Consider the following 25208-nt stretch of genomic DNA (forward strand, 5'->3'; position numbering starts at 1 on the left):
AGGGTACAGATGCACCGACCCACTTGCATATACAAACACCATTGCAGCAGGTGGAGAATGGGCAGTTGGTCCCCATGCCATGAGTGGTCGCCTGGGTGGTTTTCACTGCCCCTCAACTGTGCCTTCTACCATTCCCATACTGAACACTTACCGCTTACCTAGCAAGGAAACAGCCATACCTCTTTGTAAATAAAGAGTATTTTTAGCTTGAGATTCCAGAGCAATTTAGTGCAAGGCCCAGGGAATAGCATGATTATTTTGAGCAAGGGTCAGAAAGCTTTTCCGGTAAAAAGACAGCCAGCCACTCTTCCCAGGCTCCTGGGTTCCGTTCCCTGCTGCAGTCATGCAATGCCACTCTTGTGAAGGATGATTGTGTCTTGCATTTTAGGAAAGTTTTAAGGACACTAAGATCTCAATTTTACAAATTTAAGTGCCATAAAACATTCTTTTGAGTTTTTCCCAACCACTCAAAAAAAAACCCTAAGAACATCTCTTAGGCCTGGAGCGGTAGCACATGGCTATAATTCTAATACTCGTGAGTGAGAAATAGGAAGATTGTCACAAGTTGGAGGCCAGCCTGGTCTACAAGTCCCAGGCCAGCCAGGGCTACATAGCAAGACATTGTCTTGAAAAGTCAAATCAGGCCTACAGATAAAGTTCAGTGGGCAAAGTTCTGGCATGCATGAGGCCCTGAGATCAATCCTAGTACTACAAAAACTATCGAAGTTGCATATGCCAAGAGAAATGAGGATTAGAATTTCAAGCTGCCCTCAGCTATATAGCGAGTTCGAGGCTAGCATGGAAACACAAAGACACTGGCTCAATAAACAAACAAACAAATAAAACTATTCTTATTTCATAGTAGGCGAGATCTGAAAAGGGCCCGTACCTTATAGCCCCTGCCTTTGAATATCCAATATATACAATATTTGAATCCTGCATCTACTTCCTTGCTCATACTTTTCTCCTCCTACCTGACTGGAGGATGAGGCTCCTGGAGCTTCCTTGCCTCTCTGAACCATGGCAAAGACTAGGAACCCAGACTCAGTGGAAAGAAGTTTCTGGGCTGTGAAATTTGGAGGGTCACAAGGCTAAGACCCTGCTGGGGTCTCACCAGCAAAAGATTGTGGCATAAAATGGGGCTTGACGGGGTGTAGGAATCTGTGGACTGTGTTTCTATGTCTCAAGCAAGCCAGTTTTCTGTCCAAGGTTCTTGAGAGTGACAGAGCAGAGCTGAGACCAGAAGTGAGTTTGTGACATGGAGCTCAATGTCCTTTCTGCTCCCCACAGCTACTGGGTACCACTGTCAAGGAAGCCAACAGCACACTCTGCCTGCCTGGCTTGGTGATGAAGCCGCATTAGAGAATCAGCTCAGAAAATGCTACCCAGCTCAAATGCAACAGTTAAATCAGGGGAAAGCTCTGTGACCTCCTGGCTGGCTGTAGCTAGTCTGGAAACCCTGCTCTCCAGCCACACACCTGCCTCCTGGCAGTGAATCCCACTAGCACATGGAAAGGACAGCTATGTCCCCTAGGTCTGTCCACACTGCAAGAGTTTCCTTGGCTGGATGGCTGTCACCAGAGGAAAGTAAGGCTTGGTTCCTGAAGGGACTCCCCAGACAAAAGAGGGAGCGTATAACGTGTGTAGGCAGAAATCAGCAGCGCTCTCAGGATTTCCTTTAGAGAAGATTCAGGTGCAGGGCCAGCAACCCCATTCACCACCACCCCTCAATAATGACAACGGGTAAGGCACCAAGCTGAGGCCCAGGGAAGACATGACGTCACTGCAATCCTCACAGCCACAGGAACCACTGCAAAGCTGGGAGGCTGAGGCTAGCGGGGAGCAGATTGCTCACCCAAAGTTATTGAGTGTAGGGGCGGATTTTATACTAAGAGTCAGCCTGTGCCAGTGGCCAGCAGGAGACACACACATGTAAATGATGAGCGAACAAGTCAACCCGCCTCTTCTGGGCCATTCTTTCTGCTTCACCTGTTTCCAGGGAAGACCAGCTAATGGCAGCAAGAGGGAGGACATGAGTTCAAATCTCCGGGATCTATGGAAAAGCCAGACACAGTGGAGTAGGCTTAAAATCCCATCATCAGGCAGCAGAAACAGGCGAATATAAGGACAGGTGGTGGGCCAGTCAGCCTGACCAGAGGGTGAGCTCCAGGCTCAGCAAAAGACTCTGATAAAAAAAAAAGGGTGGTGCAGACATCTGACATCAGTCTCTGGTCTACACACAGTGGTTTTTTTGTTTGTTTGTTTGTTTTTGTTAAAGAAGGGTCAGCTTAGCATGGTGTCATATGCCTTTAGTTCCACCATTTGAGTGGCAAAGGCAGGCTGGGTGGCAAAGGCAGGCCGATCTCTGTGAGTTCAACTCCAGCCTGGTCGACATTGTGCGTCTGAGGACAGCCAGGGGTTTGTAGAAAGACCCCTCCTCAAAAGGGGAATTCAGTATATCCAGGGTGTACATACACAGGAAGAGAGTATGTATCACCATGGTCCCTTCCAAAGTTTGGGACAATGTCTCCCACGGCAGAGTGTCCTGACTTACCAGGGTCCTGCTTGCTGTCGGGCAACTGTGTGACCCTGACCTGCCTCCCAAACCCACCTCCTCAGCTGACAGGGCCTTGGGAGCATTGGGAGCAGATACTTCCTGCAGGCAGTAGGTTAGGCAGAAAAGCACCCACTTTCTCCCTCCTTCTCCCTCCTGCTGTGCCACAGGCTAGCTCAGGCCTGGCCACCAGCCCTATAGTGATTCTGGGCCTCTGGCCACCTGGGAGCTGCAGTGTGTGTGTGTGTGTGTGTGTGTGTGTGTGTGTGTGTGTGTATGCGCGCATGTACTCATGTGCACTCATAAGCACATGCCGCTGTAGGAGCCAGGGCTATCCTTGACGAGTTCCTACCCTCTGAGACAGGGAAGTGCCTACTCAGCAGCCAGTACCCAGAGAGCGAAGGTGAAGGGTCCAGGGAAGGAGAGAGAAAGGGTTACTGGGGGACACAAAGCCCAGGGAGAGAAACGTGACTGATTCTCAGAGGAGTGAAGTTAAGCAGGTAGGTCTGGAACCCAGCCAGCCAGGCCCTCGTGGACAGCGGAGCAGAGCAGGGACCTGCTAAAAGGCTGAAGTCCCGCAGCTCCATGGCTACCTGACTGACCGGGCCTAGCCAAGAGTGCTGGCCCTTCCTGGCATGCTTCCATTCCTCTCCCCCACTCTCTTATAGAGAACCCTCCTCTCCAACCTAAAGGGACAAACCTTCAGTCCAAACTCAGCCCCAGGGCATCGCCGAGAGACTGACTTTCCCAATTCTTACCACACTCGGCTTCTATGTGTTATCTTACACCACTCACAGAATAGCCTCCTTATCAGAAGCCCCTCTTCACACAGGACACTGAAGAAGTTCAGGCTGGGAGGCCACGGGGCCCAATAATGGCTTAGGTGTGGCCATCTTTCTTCCCCTCCAGGTCCCAAACTCAGGAAAGGAAAGGAGGAATCAGAGGAGGAGGAGGGATGAAGGGGGAGGCTAGACCCAGAAGACACACATCAGGCAGGCTCTGGGAGCAGGATGGAGTAACTAGCAGAGAACACACAGTCTGTAGAAAAACACAGCCCCATTCCCTCTAGATCCTAGGGCAGGGAGCCCCTCTGTGCACAATCCCAGATAGGAACTGACTTGCTTCTCAGATCTTGTCCCTCTAGTAAAGCTTGGTTCTGCCTGGCACAGGACAGGGGAGCCCGATCACTGAGAGAACTACCCCAATCACCCTTTCTGAGGATTCCAGCACAGGGTGGGTCCTGCCCAGGTGGAGCAGGGTCGAGAGCAGGCTTGGGATCAGCTAGAAGAAGACAGATCACACCTCTACATTCCCTTGGGAGCATTCATTCCCCGGTGTCTGTTCCCTGGTTAGCGAAATGGTGATAACAGCAATCATGAAATATCATGAGATTATTGTGACACCTTGCTTGGCACACAGCAGGGACTGGAGGGAGACAGGAGCTTGGCTGGGGCAAAGGAAACCCCTCTCTGGGTCTTTTACTATGCACACCAAGCCCACAAGCGCAGTTGCCTGTTGGCCACATCCCAGAAGATATCCCAGGCCCAAGGCATGATAAAAGCATGAGCTGTCCAGGATACAAGGATTTGGCTCTCCCAGCGCCCTGACCCTCACTGTGTGCTACGTGTCTATGCTGAATCTCACATCTAATGTGGTGGGGGCCGGCTGGTAGTGAACCACAGGGCCCAGGCCACAGACTGCAGCACGGTAGGATGGGGAAGGTTGTTGTGGGCTGAGCTGGGATGGAAAAGTCAAAAGGTTCTGAGGACAGCCTTTATCCTACAATTCCACCCACCCCTGCTCCTGTGAAAGGCTTCGGGAGAAATAAATGAGGCCACTGGGGCCTAGAGGGGCGCTGACCCCTCAGTACAGAAAACAACAAAAAACAAACCACAAGGCATTCAGAAGCCAGTGGCCTGTCCCCCAACAGGGTGGAACAGGGCCTCTGAGCCACCCCATTTTCAGAGTCCGGTTTGCGTCCTCCAAACACTGCAAGCTACGACTTCTGAGCCCAAACCATCCAGCCCCCCTTTTCCACACTCTATCATCCTTGTCCCTAGCTCCATGAAGAGGGAGGGTCACTGCCTCTCTGGACTTCCCCAAGAGAGAAGAGACAGGTTCTCTAGCGACCTTATTCACCACGGAGCCAATGCTGGAAGCTGCTGCGTGCTTCACCTGTCCTCGGTTTGCCCCAGGTCTCTGGCCTACCACCCACGGCCTCTGGGGCTGGAAAGTTCACTAAAGCCCAGAAAGCCCTTCAACAAGGCATTCCGGCCCTACACTCCAGGGCCCTATCGTTAGCAGGGACTCCTGACCCTTGTCCTTTCCATAAGGAACGCACTTAGCGTCCGGCTTGCGCCTGGGTGGGAACTTTTGCTTTTGTAGGCTTCCGACAGAGCCCGGGGTCAAAGGGAGTCCCTGATCAAGAGTCCCCGCCGGGCACACATTCTGCCTCAGCACCTGGAACTTGGGAGTGGCTTTCCCAGGACATCCTTCACCCCCCAAAACACAAGCGCGCCCAGTTATCGCCAATCGCCCACAACAGCTAGGGAATTTTGCTCGAATCGCTCTCTCCAGCGCAAAGGCAGACGGCCCCTTTAAGGGCTGCCCAGCTTACCTTTGCTCAGCTTGCCCGGCGCGGTGCCCCTCTCTAGCCGCCGCGGTCTCAGCGCGTGTCCGGGTCGCGGCGAGCCGGCTCGCGCCCGCCGCGGCCGCGCTGCCAAGGCTGGGTGACCTGCCCCGCGCCCCACGCCCTGCCGGGGTCCCTACTAGGGACCCTGACTCTCCTGGCTCTCGAAAGGTGAGTGGTATCCCCCCCCCCCAAAAAAAAAGCTGCAACCTGAGCTCCGGGAGGAGGGAGAAGGGAGGGGTGCAGGAAGGTGGGGAAGAAGAGGAGGAGGAGGAGGAGGAGGAGGAAGGCAAAAGCCCGGCCCCAGCCAGAGTTTTTCACGTGTACAAGTTGACTCCGCCCTTGTCCGGACCGGCCCTGCCCACAGCCGCTGCCAATCCCCTGCTCTCGCTCTGTCCTTGTGGCCACCCCTTTCTCCCACTCTGAAAACTAGGGCCGGTGCGTCTTCCTGTTCCCCTCACAAGCTGGCCCTGGGTACATGGTGAGGTCCTCTGGTTTGGACTACAAGGGGACAGGTCTCTAAATGCCCCTACCCAACCTGCTGTGTGCCAACTCGCCCCCTCCCACCCAGTGCCTATCACCTAAGACTAATGTTCAAGCACAGGGCATAGGGCATGGGCCATTCTCCTGTCTCTGAATCCCCCCTCCCTGCCCCCAGCTCTGCCTCTCCATGTCATGGAGGAAGAGTTCCTTCCCCCACAGTATTCCACTTCCACTGTGAAGAGGAACTGTCTTTTTTGGCCAACTGAGTCATCTAAAAAGCTCTGCAGATAGCCAATGCTAATTCAGTTCTCATTTTACACAAGGGGAAACTGAGTCCCAGAAAGGAGACTTGAAGGGGCCCAAAGTCCTGCAAGGTATTCATAGGGAGTCAAGATGAGAACCAGGTCAATGATCATCCTACCTGCACCATCTAACTTCAGGGGTCAAAAGAACAACTGCCCCCTGGGGGATACTGGAGAGATGGTTCAACGGTTAAGGGCACTGACTGCTCTTGCAGAGGACCTAGGTTCAGTTCCCAGTACCTATATGACAAGTCATAACTGTCTGTGACTCCTGTTCTAGGGGATCTGGCCCCTTCTTCTGGTCTCCATGGCACCGAGAACATATGTGGTACACACGCATAGATGTAGGTAAAACACATATACACATAAGCTAAAAATGAATATCTTTTCTTTAAGGCACACAACATCAAAAAGCTGGAACAGCTTGAAGGACAGTGCTCTCAGGCAGGGCCCTCTAGTCTTCCTTCCTGTGCTCTGAGGGGTCCTACAACACAGGGCTATGCCCTAGAAGACAAGACTTCTACAACCTGGGTGATCTTGAGAAGGGCGCCTTGAATCCAACTCTTGGCTTAAGGAGGGTGTGGTGTTGGGAGTAGGGCAGTCTTCTGAAAGACATGGGCCTGAGGTCACAACCACAGCTGGAGACAGGAGAAAGAAGACACAGGGCCTAAGCATGAGAGTGACCTCGGGGGGGTTGACATCCCACAAAGGGCCTCCCAACTCTAGGCTACCTGTTTTCTCTACCAGGGCATAGAGATTTCTCTGGGCACGAGTGCTTTATAAAACTCTGTCTGCCACAAGCTGAAGGCTTCAGAGTGCGGCTGCAGCCAGAGCCTCTGGGTTGGGGGCAGACGATACAGTCTGTCCTGCTGTATGACTAAGTAAGAGGAAAGGGAATGAGGGGTAGTGGCCCAGGCCTGTAAACCCAGCAGGCAGGAGGAAAACACAGGTCAGCCTGGTCTCCAGAGTGAGTTCCAGGCCAGTCAAGGCTGCCCAGTGAGGCCCAGTCTCAAGAAGACGAAAAGGAGGAAGTTGAGGAGGAAGAAGAGGAAGAAGAGGAGAACAGTAACAGCAGGGAGTAGGGAGGCAATGCCAAGTTCAGGCAGGGCTGGAGGGCTGGACTATGGCTAAGTATCTAGGGGATTAGAGATGATGGGACCAAAGGGTAGAGATTCAGAGAGCCAGGGGGTAAGATCAAAAGGTCTCAACAAGCAGTTTCTGAGGATCTTCTGCATGTCAAACAGTAGTCAGGCCCCTGAGCACAGAGGATATATAAAACCCAGACCCTAGCCTCCCCCAGGAGCGCGTGGGGAAGGGAAGCAAACGGGTGCTCAAGTCTGCTTTCTGTTGCTGTATCAAATGACTGAGATAGCCATCTTATAAAGGGAACATGGGAGGGAGGAAGGGAGAGAGAGAGAGAGAGGGAGAGAGAGAGAGCGAGCGAGCAAACAAGGTTTTGGAGATTCCAGTCCATGAACAAATGACTGCTTTCGAAACCATGACAGCATAGTACGTCACGGTTAGGAGCAGGTGAAAGAGCAACGCCACTCGTCTCAGGGCTTGGAAGTCAAAGAGGGCAAAGAATAGAGCTGGGGTCCTACTGTCCCCTCAGGGGTACAAGTTCAGCGGCCACCAAGCCCTGAAGTGTGGCCACGGGATGGCAACTGGCCCATTGTGACACTTCTGCGGCTCAGGGGTCAGTGTTGGATGGCCCAGGGACAGTCCCTGTGCTCGGCCTGAGCTGAGGGTTACTGGAAGGGAAGCCGGGAGGGAAGAAGGGTCGTTCTCTTTTCCCAGCAGGGGTGATACTAAAACCAGGATGACATGGAGTAGCGTAGAGCATCTCAGGAAAGACATCTCACCAGGTCACCTTGGGTCAATCCAGTGACCAAGTGGAAGGCTGCTAGTGGGGGCAAAGCCAGAGATGGCAATCCCAGTCGGGGGCCAATCCCAGTGAAAAGAGAGGCCATCATAGACTGTGACAGTCCCAGAAGTGGAGAGAGGAAACCTGACTTGAGAGCTGGTTAGAACACTCACAGAACCGTGTGTCTGTTTGTGCCACAAGAGCAAAGAGTTAAGAGAGTCAAGGTTGGGGGCAGCAGTGTGATGGGCTGGACAGGGCCTTGAGGCTTCTTCAGTGTGCCCTCACACCCAGCCCTCCTTTGGACCACTATGTGATCTTGGGCCTAATTTGGCAAATCTATAGGAGAAAGACACTAAAGTCAATCTTATGATTGTGGTATATATCAGAGATCGTGTATGCTAAAGGCCTAGCCCAGGGCTTGGCTCACAAGGACTCCGTAAGCAGTAGAGGTAACTACCATCCTTTGCCTACCCAAAAAACATTCCTGAAGTGCTTGCTGTATGTAAGATGCTGGGTCGTTGGGCTCAGCCCATTCTCGTGCGACTCATTGTCCGCTGGGAGAGAGGCGTGCAGAAGGACTGTCACATGCCGAGACAACATTGGCTGGGGCAGAGGACAGCAGCTTTATTCTGCCCCAGCATCCCTTGACAAAGGACAATGACAGCCAGCGTAAACAATACAAGGCTAGTTGCCTGGCTCAAGACGGTCAAATCATCCCATCTCCATTCGGGAGTTCCATTCAGAATTTTGAAGTCACCCCTTTTAAAAGGGAGCGATTTCGAAAGGTCTTAGCGGGGCTCAGGGCTGCAATCCCAGCTCGTCCGAAGGCTGAAGAAGCAAGAGGATGAAAAGTTCAACACATGTCTGGTCTACATGTGGAGTCCAGTCCAGTCTGGGTGTCTAAATAATACAAAGGGCCTAGGGGTATAACTCAGTGGTAGAGTGCTTGCATAGCAGGCATAAGGCCCTAGATTCAATTTCCAGTACCAATAATAAAAATAATGATAAAAAATAGAGTCATTGTCTCAGCTGGCGTGGTGATCCCAACACTGGGGACGCTGAGGCAAGAGGATATAATGAGCTGGAAGCTGGCTTAGACTACTCAGAGGTGAGATCTTGTCTCCAAAAACCTAAACGAAGGCGGCACCGGTGGCTGTAATGGGTATCTAGACACACAGAGAATGACACACAGAGCGTCAGCAGTCCCAGAAAAAGCCCTGGGAAGAAGGGTTAGCTAGATAAGAGTGAAGGTCTGACGTGGCAGGGCCCCAGCTGAGTCCTGAGTATGCCGTGGGCACTTCATGTCCATCCAGGCATAGGAGCTGACGATGTGACGCTTGAGACACCCTCATCTGCTCCCCATCTGTGTCCTCCCGAGACTGCCTTCCAAAGCTTTCGCTGTCCTCCCTCAGTTCTGCCAGTTTCCTTGCACACATCTCTCCAGACAGTTCGGTAGCTGCAACACTAGCAGGCACTAAGGCAGGACGGCCAATCTGCTAGCCTCTAATCAAGACCTCCGGCTGTAAAGCCCCAAAGACCGAGTGACCTTGGCTTGTTGTTTTCTATCTGTGCAGGAGATGGTAACAGGCCCTCTCTCATGAGGCTCCGTGAGTTCAGAGAGATGTAAACTTGGCACCCGACACCCCATCAATATTCCTTCCCTTCTCTGCAGCCCATGTGTCTCCATCCTCACAGAGGATCAGACAGCAGGCTCTCAACTGAGAGTGTTCCTAGCAGCCCCACTCCTGGGGTCTCTCCTTCAGCATCCCCTTCTTTCTATCTGGGAGAACTTGGAGTATTCGTGGGAGGCCCAGGGTGGTCCTTGTAGCGGCATGATTCCGGCAAACCTGAGCAGCAAAGGTGGGGGTGAGGAGCAGCCCAACTCCCCCCTTTCTGTTCTGAGCTCTGCAGATAGGATGGTGTCCTGAGGTGCCTGAGGGATATGTGGGGGATCTGGAAACTGCTCTCCCTCACAGACTGTGTGGGCAGCAAATTTGAATAATTTCTGTAAACCCAAAGTTCAAGCTTGTCCCACTTCTTTCCCCAGAAGGCTACAGGGAGAGCTTGGCTGGCTGTGAAGCTCTTCTGGTGAGCACGTGCGCATATGCACACACACATACAGACACACACACAGACACACACACACACACACAGACACACACACACACACACATGTAGGTGGCCTCCAGAAGCCTTTCAGGGACCCTTGGAAGGCTAGAGACCCAAGCCTTCCATAAAGATGCAAGACTTACTCTAGTTATCCAGGGCCCAGTCTCAATTTTTCTCTTCAGCAGAATGGTGCAGTAGGAATGTCCATATCTCCTATGGGACAAGGCTCCCATAGGCTGGACAAGCTGCAAAGCTGTCTGCTTGAGACTGGGGAGTCCAAGGTTTCAGAAGTAGAAAATGACAATCAGAGAGGTTTACTCTAACAACAGTCGTGTCCTTGGCAGGGAGAACAGAGAGGGACTGCAGAGACCTGAGGATAGACCAACATGCCTCAGCCCAAGTGGCCTCAGATCTAATAATCAGTGGGGACAACAGGACAGGGCTGGACAGAGCCCGTTTTAATCCCTGGTCATTGTTTTCCAATGATGTGCAGAGATAGGGAATAATTTGCAGAAAAATGTCATTCCAGTGTGATTTCAGCTGAGTTCAGGATTTCTGGTTTTATCACTGTACCAGGTATCCTGCCCAGGCATGTGTATGTTCATGTATGTACACACACACACACACACACACACACACACACATACACACACTCCTTGCATAACTACTCTAGACTTCATTGGAATGACAGCTTCATCCCCAGAGGGCTTTGCGGCAGGGTAGACATACCTGCCTTGTTGACCCTGGCAATCATCAAATTAGAACCCCACCCCTGCATTCAGCAGCAGTCCCAACACTTACCTCTCTCTCCCTCTCCCTCTCCAGATTGATGCATTACCATGGCAACAAAGCCATCCCACAGAGCCTGAGTAAATGGGAAGGTGTCCCTTAGCAACAAGACTAGAGCAGTGGTTGGGGAGGATGCTAGTGAGGTTGGCGGGGAGGGCAGGCCACTGAGAGAATCTCCAGGCAGGGTCCAGAGGAACAGTTCTTGGAGCTGGGTCGGGGGCTTGCCCATTCCTGGAATGGGGCTGAAGATTCGTCCCTGTATTACAGGGATGTACAGTTACTTTCCAACTTGGGAGCAACAGATTCGTCTTCTCAGAAAACCTTAAGGAATTTGAAAACTTTTGGGAACAAGAGTTGATCGATTGCTAGAAAGTCGTAAGCCAAACCCTAAGACTCATCGTGTAAGTTCACTTTAGAGCTGGCCTCAAGTCCAGTAGGAAACATCTACTCAGTTATGTGCCTGTGAAGAAGCCAGGTATTGGTTTCAGATGTGAGAACGTCCTGCTGAAAGCCTGTGAACGTGTCCAGGAGAGTATTGGGTGGACCAGGAGGTGGGAGACAGAGGTGCTTCACTGCCCTGGAGAGGCCAAAACCCGAGGGCTGCACTTGGAAACTGACCCCGACTTTCACCTCTTATAACTCTTGCTTCAGTTGGCCACCAGAGACTGTAACTGAAAGCAGATCTCTGACAGCGGTTTCCTTTGCCCAGCAGCTTCCAGCGGTTCCTGATAGTGGCCTGGAGTCACCAAGTCTGCCTTTGGAATCTGATGGTCCCCTTACCAAAGTCAAAGCCACAGAAGCACAGCCTTTTCATTTTGGGGGGCTGTGGGCCTCTTCAAGCTCAAGCAGGGACTTTGTCATAGAGGCGTGACACACCAGGTCCTTTGTGACCTGTCCGTGCCTTCCTCCTCAACTCCCCTTGACTTTTTCCCTTTTACGGTGCATGTCCAGGTGCATAAAACTATGTCCACCTCCCTGGTGTGCAACTCTACCACTCTCATTCCTACCTGCTAGGGAAGCTTTCTCCTTCCCCTCTAGCCTACTAGACTCTTGTTCATTCTTTACAGCCCAGCTCAGTGACTGTCTCCCTGGCACACACGGCCCCTGATGCTGTGTAGACAGGCTTGGTCTCTACCTTCCATCTCTGTGTGTCTTTTACTGGGTTGTGAGTCGCTCAAGAGACTGTGTCTTGCCCCAGCAACCAGCACAGAACAAACAGGGTTCTCCAGATCCTGGAGAACCAAGATGGTGGAACTGAAGAACAAGAGCTAACCTGAGAAGAGGGGGAGCAAACCAGAAGGTAGGACAAGAGCCAAGAGGAGGGGAGACAATGAGGGGAGTCGGGAGGAGCGGAAGGTCCAGGCTGTTAATGACCATAAGGCAGCATTGGAAACTCTGGGTAGATGGCCTGCTGCCTTGGTTTGCCCAGGACTTTCTCAGTCCTGGCGTGAGATGGGCCTTATCACCTGATTGGTGACCTTTTCCAGGGCAGGTCTGGAATTAGGACTGCGTACTAGTCTAAGAGGTGAATGGAGGGCGGGGAAGGAAGACTGAGGGCATTGTGGATGCTAAGTCACTCAGACCTAAAGGAGGAGGAACCTGACAGTGTGCCAGCCTCCCAGGCTGTCTCCTGCCTTCTACCCTGCAGAGAAAGCAAACAAAGCGAATTGCAGGACATCCTGTTCACGCTTAATGGCTTCTTCCTTAACGCCAGGCCCCAAGCCCACTGCCTGGGTCACTGCCCCAGTCCCCAGAAGATGAGTGATCCTGTGCCTACTGACAGGCTGGGCAGGCACTGGAGGCTTTATTCAGTTTGCACCGTGGTTCCTGCTTAGATTAAGGCAGGTCTTCTCTGTAGATGTGTTATCTAGAATCTCATTTGGGGGCTGGAGTGTGGCTCAGCAGTAGAGTGGTTACCTGGCCCGCTGAATGAAGGCTTTGTGTTGCATCTGATGCCAGCACTATGCAAGCACAAATGCATTGCATTGTATAGACGACCCAGCTTGAAAGCAGGGATGGGCCTCCCCGGTCCTCTCGCCCTCAGGGATGGGCCTCTCTGGTCCTCTCGACCTCAGGGATGGGCCTCCCGATTTCTCTCGCCCTCAGGGATGGGCCTCCCTGGGGTCTCGCCCTCCCTTGTTTTCTTCCCTTCGTAGATACTAACTGCTACTTTTTCAGTGGTGGAGCACTTCTCCTGGGGCCCCAGCCTCCTGACTTCTTAAGGGTGGGGAATGTTACACCCTGAGCTTAGGAAGGCTCTAGATGTGACTTTAGGTCTTTGTAAAAACAGTTTACAAACCCATCCTATGGACTACGGAAGAGGGACATATGAAATGCAGGGGCAAGAGACGCATTCATCTAAGAAGAGAGTCTCCACACACTAGCATGCTAGAGCAGTCCTGCCGGCTTCCGCTCTATCTGTGTGATAAACTGCTACTTTGTGCCTTGGCCTCTTCGTCTGTAGAATGGGTAGAATAGTGCCATTCTTCTGGGGTCATGTGCTGACGGATGGACGGTGACTGAAGATAGCTCAGGATGGTTCTTGAAATATGTAAGGCTCTATCCTCTGAGCCACACTGCCGTCATTTCCCTGAGAGTCCACCATGTTCAAGACCTGTGGTCCACCGGCAGCTGGGGAGGGCCATTGAACCAACCACCCTCTCAGCCAATCATACGCAGTTCTGCCCAAATTATCTGCAGGCCTGGGGTCTCAGGTAGGAACCAGAGTACACAGACTGGGAAAGGCTAGGGGAGAGGGTTTCATCCATGCACCTCTGGGGAAAGGTCGTCCATGCTAGGTACAGACCTTCTAGTCCAGCTGCTTTGGGGGGGGGTCACCTGTGCTCCTGTCAGGAGCCCCCCCCCGCCATGCTGTATGAGCCAACCCGAGAAACCCATTGGATGAGCTGTGGTGGAATCTAAGTTTGGTTTGTCACTGGGACATCAGAAGGAGGGAGCTGCTGCTGTTTACATTTTCCTCCAGGGAAGGAATTTTAGCTTTTAGTGGCAGACTAATGAGGGGAATCATTAGCTGTTGTCAGTTTTCAGAGAGAAAATTTTTCTGAGGGTCTCGGAAGGTTCTAAGAGCTTCCCCCTGTAGGTGACAGACGCCCCCCACATACAATGTGGCAGCTTCTGAGGCAGGTGCGGAGGAGGAACTGTCGGGAGATGCATTTGAGATCCTGACTTTCCTCTCTGCGTCATCCTGTGCCAAACAGTGTCCAAACACGACACTGCTCTAAACAGCCACGTGGAGTTAGAGGCCGCTGAACTCACCCACTGGGCCACCGAAGAGCGTGCCATGTTGCAACACGTTGAGAGAGACCAGAACTCAACCCCCCGACCCCTCAGTTGAGTCAGAAAAAGTCAAAGAGGCTTTTGCTCTGATGAAGCTAAAGGCGCTCACCGCCACTGCAATCAGGCCCCTTAAATTACAGAGCCCACCTGCCAACCGCCTGGTACCATCTCATTAGACGGGTGCCGCGAGAAGGTGCCATATGCCCTGTGGGAGCACCTGACCGCCAAGTTCCTGCTCCGTAATTAAACCCCAAACCCCAACCTCACCCCCTCCTAACCCCCTCTCAGGAAACAACAAAGTTGCCTCCCCTGCTCCAGGCAAGAGAAACTCGAGCTGAGAATCATGCGCTTCCAGCTTGGCCCTCCATGACTATGGGGTTCTAGGAGACTTGGGGAGATCAAGTAAAACAGAGGGAGCCCCACGTCTTGCCACATGGCTATCCAGAACTCAGCAAAGCCAGCAAGGACACACTGGTTTCCAGGGGATTCTGAGGGTAGACTTTAGGAAGTGAGTTAGAAAGAGGCATGGTGAGACACTGAGCTGGCTCAGTAGGTGAAAACCCTTCTCATGTAAACTAATCTCCTGGTATCCATCTCAGTCAACAACCCTGGCATGGTGTCCTCTGAATTCCATACGTGTGCCATGGCATGTACCTGAGGGCATGCGCGTGCGCGCGCGCACACACGTACACACAGTAATCCTGGCTCAACGTTTGTTCTAGAACAGTTATGCACACCCACACACACCCTCACCCCCTCCCCACTCCACTGAAAGATGCATGCATACCAGTGACGGACAGAGTCAGCTGGGATACTCTCAGAGCCTTCTGGCCAGAGCTGTGTGAGACGTGTCTGCCTGACAGGTCCACCTGGCATAGAGGCAGATGTGTGGTAGGAGAAATGGATTGGCAGGCGAGGTCCCTCACTAGAGAGGCTTCCATAGCGACAGAGTGGTCGGCTGACTGGACAGCGGGGAGGTACCAAGCGATTAGCTTGGCATAAATGCCCTCATGGCTCCAGCCAGCCGTGACCACTAGCCATAGAATAGAGGAATGAACAAGGCCAGCAGTCCTATGCAAATACCGCTGCCCAGGGTAAGGTATGGGGCTGGAGGAAGGCCAGCAGCAGCCTGGGCTGGGAGGGAAGTACCTCTTCCCCATCCTTACCCCGAGTTTTCTGGTCTCCTGTCTGAGCCTCCTGGGCCTGTATGATGCCAAGTTGTATGGGAAGAACAGAACTATAAGGAAAGCTGCCCACGCCGGGCAGTGGTGGCGCACGCCTTTAATCCCGGCACTCGGGAGGCAGAGGCAGGCGGATCTCTGTGAGTTCGAGGCCAGCCTGGTCTACAAGAGCTAGTTCCAGGACAGGAACCAAAAAAAGCTACAGAGAAACCCTGTCTCAAAAAAAAAAAAAGAAAAAAAGAAAAAAAAGAAAAGAAAAAAGAAAGCTGTCCAGCCTAAGGGAGAAGGTGAGTTTACTGGGACAGACAGGATCGGGGCTTCCAGTCCTCTATAGTAGAAATAATAGATATGACTGTGGCTAGCTTTTTTTTTTTTTTTTTTTTTTTTTGAGACAGGGTTTCTCTGTGTAGCTTTGGAGCCTCTCCTGGAACTAGCTTTTGTAGACCAAGCTGGCCTCGAACTCACAGAGATCCACTTGCCTCTGCCTCCTGAGTGCTGGGATTAAAGGTGTGCACCACCACCCAGCTCAGCTAGCATTTTAAATTAAAGTGAAGCACTAGATTGTATAAAGCTCCTAGCCAGAGCCCAGGAATTTGTCTCTGCTGTTACAGCCAGGAAGTGCTCAGAATCCTCTCCAGCCCGGCCACTCCCCAAAGTGATGCTGGCTCTGTTTGGCACCATGCCAGTGCTGATTTTGCCCCCCACCCCCAAACTGGGGATGGAGAGGTACAAACAGCCTTGTGGTCATGAGTCATGGCCTCTGAGGGTTAGCACAACCCAGAAAATGCCTAGGCAGGTTGTGTCCCCTTACCACTTGTTCAAGTCCCAGCTGTCGGACAGGGCTGGGTCCAGCCAGACATGTACCGAGGGCCAGTGGGAAAGCTGCTGTCTGAGGCCCAGCATTAGAGAGACAGCAGGGTGTCTTTGCAGTCACCCCAAATGAACCCAGCCCTGGGAAGATTGTAGTCTGGAGTTGTTGCTGATTTCCCTAATCTCCTCTCAGGCCAACTTCCCCTTTTCCTGCAGCCTGGGAGCCCCTGGGGCCCCAGCACAGCCAGGTGTGGCTTGAGTGATCACAGGGCCTGTAGAACAGGGAGGGGCAAGCAGGAGTCAGCATCTGGGGTCACAGTGGACAGGCACAGGGCACTGAGGAGTGAGGAAGAGGAAAAGGCCTAGCCTTATATCGGGTTTCTTCCGGGATGAGCCACGTGACCCAGTACTGTGAGCCCCTAGAGTTTCCCTGGAGTAGAACCTGGCTATAAGGTGCGACAGATTCCAGACCTACTCACTGGATCTGAGTGATCAGCTTGGTCCACAGACCTTCTGCTTGAATGATTCAGGCATATCTGAATGTGCGGTCACTAACAGGTGACCAAACAATGGTGGCGTGACCGGGTACAATACCTAAAATACCAGGCCGTCCTGAATCAGACAAGTGCCAAATGGATTGGCAAGAAACCAGCCCCTCCAGAGGCCTGCATTCCAAGGACCCAGCCCAGCCTCACAAGTTGGTGGCACCAGACAGAGGCTCATGTAGCCAGGGCAAGGAAAGAATTTGTGGCTTGCACTTCCCCAGAGCTACTGTTGGCCCAGGGAGCCTGCCAACACAACAGCTCCCGTGGGCACTGCTTTCTTTGAGCATTTCTTCCCAGGATCCCTACCACTCATGAGCCATGACTGACTGCTCTTAATTAAACAACTGGTAAATAAATTTAAGCCAATATTTACTCCTGGAGAGATAGAAGGAGCACACGTCATCCGGGCAACTGGAGGTCAGTGGGCCAGGCTTCTCTCTTCTCTGGAACGGCGGGAGGTCTCACAGGTGAGGTTTCCTTCCACCCACCCCTTTGCCTTCTCTTCCCTCCAGGATAGGAAAGTCTGGAGGGGGATCTTTGTCCCTGAGAAGAATGAGAGAAGGCTGAACAGAGGAGGGATTTCAAGGCAGGGCTCAGCAGAAACACAAACCACCCTCTTGAGACCCAAAGCCACCCAGAACAGTCCTGACCAGGAACCCAGAGGGAAGCTTCCAGAAAAGGAGGCATCCTACAAGAAAGGATTGGCCTCTTTTCCCTGAGAGGAGGCGAGGGGCAAGGCGGGGACCTGGGTGAGAGTTTTGTTGAGTGATAGAATAAAAGAGGGCCCTCCATGAGCACAGGCAGGCAGCTGCCTCCTCAGAAGGGAGGACTGCGGTGCTGGTAAGAATCCAGCAATGGGCCAGGCGCTGGCACATGCCTTTCATCCCAGCGCTCGGGAGGCAAAGGCAGGCAGATCTCTATGAGTTTGAGGCCAGCCTGATCTACAAGAGCTAGTTCCAGTACAGGCTCCAAAGCTACAGAAAAACCCTGTCTTGAAAAAACAAACAAATAAAAAAAAGGAATCCAGCAATGGCCAGTTTCCCTCATTCCCTCACGGCTGGCATTTTCTTTTATTCGCCCCCCCCCGCCGCCGCCGCTGCCACCTTGCTGCTGGTGTGAGTAGCAGTAACCCTTGAAATCCAGGAGGCATCCGCAGCTAACTCCCTGGCACTCGGCACTTGGAGGAGAAGCGAGCAGAGAGAGAACAGATCAGAGAAGGGCTGGACAGCCACAGTGCAGACTGGGAGATGAGCTCAGGGGCTGCCCAGAAGAGGTGCGAATGGCAATGATGTAGCAGGTCACATTTACCCCGAGGGCTAAACAAATGCTGTAATTTTATTTTAGGGATGAGAAGACGGAGGCTAGCAGAGGCGAGTGACTTTCTCTGTCACTCGCGTCATGCAGTAGTGTCTATCCAGAGCAGGTGTGCTTTTCCTCTTCGACTGAGCAGGTTGGGCTCCAGGATGAGTGTGGTGGATTTCTGCCACACACCAGGATGCAGCCCCATCCCCACTGAGATTCTGTGAGTCATAGACCATAGAGTCACTCAAGAAAGAAATGGTCTCTGACCACAGAAGAGTCTGGCATAGATGCTCTTGGGATTGCCTGTGGCCTTGGGCTCTGGGTTGACTCCCTAAGCTTTGCTTTCTGTGGAGGAAATGTGGTCTATTTCTACAATTGTTTGAAAGTTAAATGAAATCTTGTTTATAAAACATCTAGCATGAGCCGGGGGCATGGTTCATTGCTGTGCAATTATGAGGACCTGAGATAGAAATTCCAGCAGTCACATTAAAAGCCCAGTGGCTGTGCGCACACATGCCTCTAACCCTAGTTCTGGGGTGTGCTGGGGCCAGAGATGGGGGACCCCTGAGGCATGCTAATTAGCTCCAGGTTTTGGTGAGATACCCTGTCTCAAAGGAATAAGGTGGAGGGTAATAGAGGAGGACACCCATGGCCTTGTGCACACACTTCAACACACACACACACACACACGCACACACAGGCACACACACACTGTAGATTGCTTAAAAAATGGTAATTCTCACCAGGAGGTGATGGTGCACACATTTTATCCAGCATTCAGGAGGCAGAGGCAAGCAGATTTCTGAGTTCAAGGCCAACCTGGCCTATATCATGAGTTCCAGGACAGCCAGGACTACACAGAAAAACCCCGTCTCAAAACACCAAGACCAAACAAAACAAAACAAAAACAACAAAAGAGAAGTAATTCTCAGAGCTAGAGAGATGGAGGCAAGAGCACTCGATCCTCTTGAAGAGGACCCAGGTTCACTTCCCAGTACCTTCATGATAAGTCACAACTTTTTCAACCTCAATTCCAGGGGATTCAATGGCCTCTTCTGGCCTCTCCTGGCCTCCTCAGGTACCAGACATTTGATGCTCATACATACACGTAGGCAAACACTCATACACACAAAATAAAAATAAATAAAATCTTTAAAGGGGAAAAGAAAGAGTTCTCAGGCTCAGAGTGCGGCTCATCCTGCACTCAACTGGACCCGACTCAGCAGGGTCTCTCAGTGGTCCCACACCTGGCTGAGTGCCCTATTGCTAGCTTCTTGAGAGTCTTGGTGCTGTTGTTTTGAGACAGTCTTTCTATGGTGCCTGGGCTGGCCTTGAACTTTTTCATCTTCCTTGCCTTAGCCTCTGAAGTTATGGAATGACCCGCATGTAACCACCACACCTGGCTAAATTATTTTTTGCTTTCTTCTTCTTCTTCTTCTTTTTTTTCTGAGACAGGGTCTCTTTGTGTGGCCCTGGCTGGCCTAGAACTTGTTACTTAGGTTCTGCTGGCACCACACTCACAGAGATCTGCCTGCTTCTGTCTCTAGAGTGTTGGGATTAAAAACTAAAGGTGTGTTTCCCCCTCTCCTCCCACCCCCAGGTTTCTAATTAAATTCTTTTATAAAAAACAGATTTACTTATTATGTATACAGTGTTCTGTGTGCATGTACACCTGCTGGTCAGAACAGGGCACCATATATCATTGTGAATGGTTGTGAACCACCATGTGGGTGCTGTGACTTGAACTCAGGACCTCTGGAAGAGCAGCCAGTGCTCTTAACCTCTGAACCATCTCTCCAGCCCCTCTTGGTTCAATTCTTTTTTTTTTTTTTTTTTTTTTTTGGTTTTTCGAGACAGGGTTTCTCTGTGGTTTTGGAGCCTGTCCTGAAACTAGCTCTTGCAGACCAGGCTGGTTTCGAACTCACAGAGATCCGCCTGCCTCTGCCTCCCGAGTGCTGGGATTAAAGGCGTGCGCCACCACCGCCCGGCCTTGGTTCAATTCTTAATACCACTGAACAAAAGGCCCTGGCTTCTTTCATTTTCCAGTGGGTCCCCCAAATTATCTAGCTCATCCTGGATCTCACTTTGGGTTCAGTTCCCTGAATGCAGAAGGATTATGGTGTTCAGCTCTAAACCAAGCCCCGTCTCCCCATCATGATGCCCCAGGGGCACCCCGTGTCACTCAGCCCCTCCCAGTGTACCTCTGCCACTTACATGAAATCAAAGCTCGGTGCAATTACGTCTCTCCTTGGCCTTCTGGATCCTGCAGAATGATGCTTCCGAGAAGGGGGACTTCACCCGGAGCTTGAGCCCTGGTACCTGGACATCAAGGGGCATTTCCCCAGTGCCACCAGCTCAATTAGGGATCAACTGTCTGTCCAAGTGAGGAGTCTGCCAGTCTGGGGGTGTTGTGGCCCACTCCCCATCAGCTGGAGCAAGGGTTGCAGGAACAAGGTCCAGAGCCAGTCTGCAGACCTGCAGGAGGCGAGCTAGTCCACTGCCTTCTCAGTTCGTACTGCTCTAGGCCTCTGACCTCCTAGGTTGCCCCTTAGTTGTTTTTAGACTGCTGCTCCCAGGGGTCCTTGAGCTTGCTAATTTGGTAGCCTGTGCCTCCTGATTTCTGAGAAGCAATACTGCCTAAAGGAGGGGAGAAGGGAGGTGCACTCTCAGGCTGGGGACTGAATTACTCTCCTTTTTAACCCATTTCTAGCTCCAGGGGATATCGGAGTGCCAGCTTTCACTTTTCACAGTGCCACCCACTGTGAGGGTTGAGAGAGGGGACAGATGAAAGGTGCCTGGGGAGAAGCCGCAAGGCCTAGGGGCAGGAAGCTCAGTACTTCAACGGGGGAAATTCTTGAGCAGAAAGTCACCGCTCTTGGATCTAAAGCCTGCCTCTCCTCCAGCCAATACAGGTGTCGTGTGTGTGTGTGTGTGTGTGTGTGTGTGTGTGTGTGTGTGTGTGTGTGTCCATGTGTGTGTGATCTAAAGCCTGCCTCTCCTCCAGCCAATACAGGTGTCGTGTGTGTGTGTGTGTGTGTGTGTGTGTGTCCATGTGTGTGTGATCTAAAGCCTGCCTCTCCTCCAGCCAATACAGGTGTCGTGTGTGTGTGTGTGTCCATGTGTGTGTGATCTATAGCCTGCCTCTCCTCCAGCCAGCACAGGTGCTGTGTGTGTGTGTGTGTGTGTGTGTGATCTAAAGCCTACCTCTCCTCCAGCCAGCACAGGTGCTGTGTATGTGTGTGCGTGTCCGTGTGTGTGTGTGTGTGTGTGATCTAAAGCCTGCCTCTCCTCCAGCCAGCACAGGTGCTGTGTGTGTGTGTGTGTGTGTGTGTGTGTGTGTGTGTGTGTGTTCTAAAGCCTGCCTCTCCTCCAGCCAGCACAGGTGCTGTGTGTTTGTGTGTGTGTGTGTGTGTGTGTGTGTGTGATCTAAAGCCTACTTCTCCTCCAGCCAGCACAGGTGCTGTGTATGTGTGTGCGTGTCCGTGTCCGTGTGTGTGATCTAAAGCCTGCCTCTCCTCCAGCCAGCACAGGTGCTGTGTATGTGTGTGCGTGTCCGTGTGTGTGTGTGTGTGATCTAAAGCCTGCCTCTCCTCCAGCCAGCACAGGTGCTGTGTATGTGTGTGCGTGTCTGTGTGTGTGTGTGTGATCTAAAGCCTGCCTCTCCTCCAGCCAGCACAGGTGCTGTGTGTGTGTGTGTGTGTGTGTGTGTGTGTGTGATCTAAAGCCTGCCTCTCCTCCAGCCAGCACAGGTGCTGTGTGTGTGTGTGTGTGTGATCTAAAGCCTGCCTCTCCTCCAGCCAACACAGGTGCTGTGTGTGTGTGTGTGTGTGTCCGTGTGTGTGTGTGTGATCTAAAGCCTGCCTCTCCTCCAGCCAGCACAGGTGCTGTGTGTGTGTGTGTGTGTGTGATCTAAAGCCTGCCTCTCCTCCAGCCAACACAGGTGCTGTGTGTGTGTGTGTGTGTGTGTGATCTAAAGCCTGCCTCTCCTCCAGCCAGCACAGGTGCTGTGTGTGTGTGTGTGTGTGTGTGTGTGTGTGTGTGTGTGATCTAAAGCCTGCCTCTCCTCCAGCCAACACAGGTGCTGTGTGTTTGTGTGTGTGTGTGTGTGTGTGTGATCTAAAGCCTGCCTCTCCTCCAGCCAACACAGGTGCTGTGTGTGTGTGTGTGTGTGTCCGTGTGTGTGTGTGATCTAAAGCCTGCCTCTCCTCCAGCCAGCACAGGTGCTGTCCGTGTGTGTGTGCGTGTCCGTGTGTGTGTGTGTGTGATCTAAAGCCTGCCTCTCCTCCAGCCAGCACAGGTGCTGTGTGTGTGTGTGTGTGTGTGATCTAAAGCCTGCCTCTCCTCCAGCCAGCACAGGTGCTGTGTGTGTGTGTGTGTGTGTGTGATCTAAAGCCTGCCTCTCCTCCAGCCAGCACAGGTGCTGTCCGTGTGTGTGTGTGCGCGCACACACGCACGCATGTGCCTCCTGATGCGGTCCACTAGGAAAGCAATGTGTGGGGCAGGAGACCTGAGGGTGTAGCCTCCAACCCCCAAGTCCTGGAACCTGAAGAAGCCAAGGCAAAGAACATCTCTAAAGGTCCCAAACAGAGAGAGGGTGATGCTGGTGGAGGGGGAGCTGACCCCAGCCAGATAGCTGGCTCATTCCACTGTGCCATCCAGATCCTGAGGCTCCGGGGGCAGTATGATGCTGCTGCTTCTACGCCTGTCTCACGCTTAGATCTTGGGGCATACTCCTGGAACAGAGAGACCTGAGGGCTCCCATTCAGGAATGATCTTAAAGATAAACATCCTATAGAGGACCTGATGGTATGAGTCTGTAACCTCAGCAACTCAGGATGCTGAGACAGGAGGATGACAAGTTCAAGGCCTGCCTGGGCTACAGAATGACTTTCAGTTCAGCCTGAGTAACTGAATGAGACTTTCTCAGAATAAAAGTGAAAAATTGTAAATAGCCGTATTAACTGTTGTTAAATGTTTCTGAACATTCTCCAAGTGCCAAACACTTCCACGTAATCCAGCACTCACCCAGTTCCAGGAGATAATGCCATGAGCATTGTCCTGCATGTACTCAGTCATTGCCTATATATTCATTTTGTACATATATAAAGTTTTATTTCTGTATTTGAGACAAGGTCTCACTGTGTAGTCCAAGCTGCCCCACCTGCCTTAACCTCCCTAGCGCTGGGGTCTCACACACACAGGTGCCCCTGAAATAAATAAAACATAGACACAAGGCCACGCAGCTCGTAGCCCATCCGGCTGGGATTTGGGCCCTGGCAACCTCAGAGTGGGTAGCCCACTCTCCCCATCTCTGCTCCAAAGATCATGGCTTTGCGTTTCTTCTTCAGTGTTCTTGTCCATGCATCCGTGGAGCTGATCCAGAAGGTTTTTTAGTTGAAAAGCCCCAGGAGAACCACTTCCTTTTGATTTGGTGTCCCCTTTTTCCTGCCCAACACAGGAGGTAAACCTTAAGTATGGGACCACAGCTTTGCTTCCCAGTCTCCAAGAACCTCCTCGGTGACCTCTGCTGCCACCTGCTGGCCGTCAGTCTTGGGGTGTTGGAAAGTTCTTTTTCTCTAAGGGACGTCATCCTTTCCCCATGGCTAAGGGATCGTTTCTGATGCCTATGGGACTATTTGACTCGCTAGCCTTCTTCTCTTCTGAGATCCAGGGTGGCATATCCCAGTGCACAAGGCTCTAACCCAGGGTCAGAGAGGTGGCTCAGTGGTTAGAGAACTGACTAGTCTTCCAGAGGATCCGGGTTCAATTCCCAGCACCCACATGGCAGCTTACAGCTGTCTGTGACTCCAGTTCCAGGGGACCTGATACCCATGGCAAAACACCAATGCACATAAACTGAAAGGGGAAAAAGGCTCTAACCCTCCAGCACCCCATAACTCCTCCCGAGTAACACACCCCTGAGTGTAAAAAAGGCCAATGTGTTGACAGAGGTTTCTGTCCCGCCCAGCCTCGTCGTCGTTCAGTCCCAAAGAACTACAAGTCCCAGGCGCCCCTGAACCGCATGTACAGAGATGGAAGTGTGAGCCCAAGCTCTTTGGAGTGGCTGGGTGCAGGCTCTTCGGCTGAGGCATGGTCTGAAGGGGCATGAGGGGGTTCCCAATCATGGAAACTAGAAATAAATGAGTCTCATGAAGAGAAGACAGAGTGGGGGCAGGATCGTGGATGGGTTCTGGTGAGGGGAATAAATAAGGAAATGAAGCAATGGAAAGGCCTTAGAAGGAGCCATCAGACCGGAGCTGAGCAAGGATGGATACGGGGAGACTCCCATGTCTTAGAGCAAAGGTCAGAGGCAGTTTGGTGCTTGTTTCTGTTCACCTGCAAGCTAAGAGCGCTAGCTCTTTCTCTTTGGATGCTAAGGATTGAACTCAAGGCCTTGGACAAGACTTTTCATTGTTTAAATGCTTAAAAAAGATACAAGAGATAACATTTTTGTAAGGAATGAAAATAGTAGAAGGCTCCAAATTTCAACATCTCTAAATAAAGTTTTATCGACACTCAACCATGCTGTTAGCTAGGCTACATCCTTGACTGCAGCCTGTGGACAGAGGTCGGTAGTTGTGATCAGGCCTCATGAGCTTAAAGCATTCATTATTCGTCCCTTTACCGAAAAGCTGACAGTCCTGTGCCCTAGAAGAAAAGGGAGGTGGGCCTTGGGAAAGAAGGGAGACCTTAGGCTCCTGGGGGAGGGGGAGGACACAGGAGCTGTGCCTAAGCTGGGCTGCCCAAGAGCCTTTCTAGACCCTGCCACAGTAAGAATGTTCCTGTAACAATGAGCCCGTGTCTTCCCAACCTTGTTTTGCACAGCTTGCTCCACTACTGTGAAAGCAAATTTTATAACTCTAAGTGGGAACATCTCTATCTTTACTACGGGAACCCTAACCTAACCATAATGCATACCTTGAAGGTTTGTGGATAACAGCCTCTTGAGGCCTCCTTGGTAGTGTAACACCAACAGACGAGGTTGTGAGGTGAATGTACTTTCCAGTTTGACCACTAGAGGGCAGGAAGGCCCTGCTGGCTGCTCGGAGGTCTGCAGGGTACCCAGCCCGGGGAGAAAGGCCCTCCCCTGCTGTTTACAACCGTGCCCTTTGATCAGCTCCTGTTCTCACAGCCTGCCAAGGACCCGGCTAATGCAGAGCGTCCCGCTGGCGCGAGCCAGGCTTCCTTCTGGCCCTTCCTCTGTTTCTGCCTGGCAGAACAGACTGAGGTGAGGCCTCGATGTAAATGCTCTCTGCCCACGTCTGTTTGCAGTTTGCAAAGCCCCTTGCAGAATCCTCCAGTGTCCTCTGATTTGGCAGAGCAGGTGACATAATAGTCTTTCA

General features: G+C 52.1%; 1 protein-coding gene and 1 long non-coding RNA gene across 3 annotated transcripts in view; one reads left to right on the top strand and one right to left on the bottom strand.

The window, feature by feature from the left end:
• Nucleotides 1-5304, bottom strand: part of Cdk18 (cyclin dependent kinase 18) — a 25082-nt gene extending 19778 nt beyond the window's left edge. For both annotated transcript variants that reach the window (XM_075987891.1, XM_075987890.1), the window contains exon 1: nucleotides 5172-5304. The gene's annotated coding sequence lies outside the window, so the exon portion shown is untranslated. The remainder of the gene's footprint in view (nucleotides 1-5171) is intronic.
• On the top strand, nucleotides 5229-11504 carry LOC142858542 (uncharacterized). Its single transcript, XR_012912036.1, has 3 exons — nucleotides 5229-5354; nucleotides 6249-6312; nucleotides 11382-11504. It is a non-coding gene; the product is annotated as an uncharacterized LOC142858542 (long non-coding RNA).
• Nucleotides 11505-25208: the final 13704 nt, after the last annotated feature.

The sequence above is a fragment of the Microtus pennsylvanicus genome, chromosome 10, assembly GCF_037038515.1.
Source record: "Microtus pennsylvanicus isolate mMicPen1 chromosome 10, mMicPen1.hap1, whole genome shotgun sequence".
Taxonomy (NCBI): Eukaryota; Metazoa; Chordata; class Mammalia; order Rodentia; family Cricetidae; genus Microtus; species Microtus pennsylvanicus.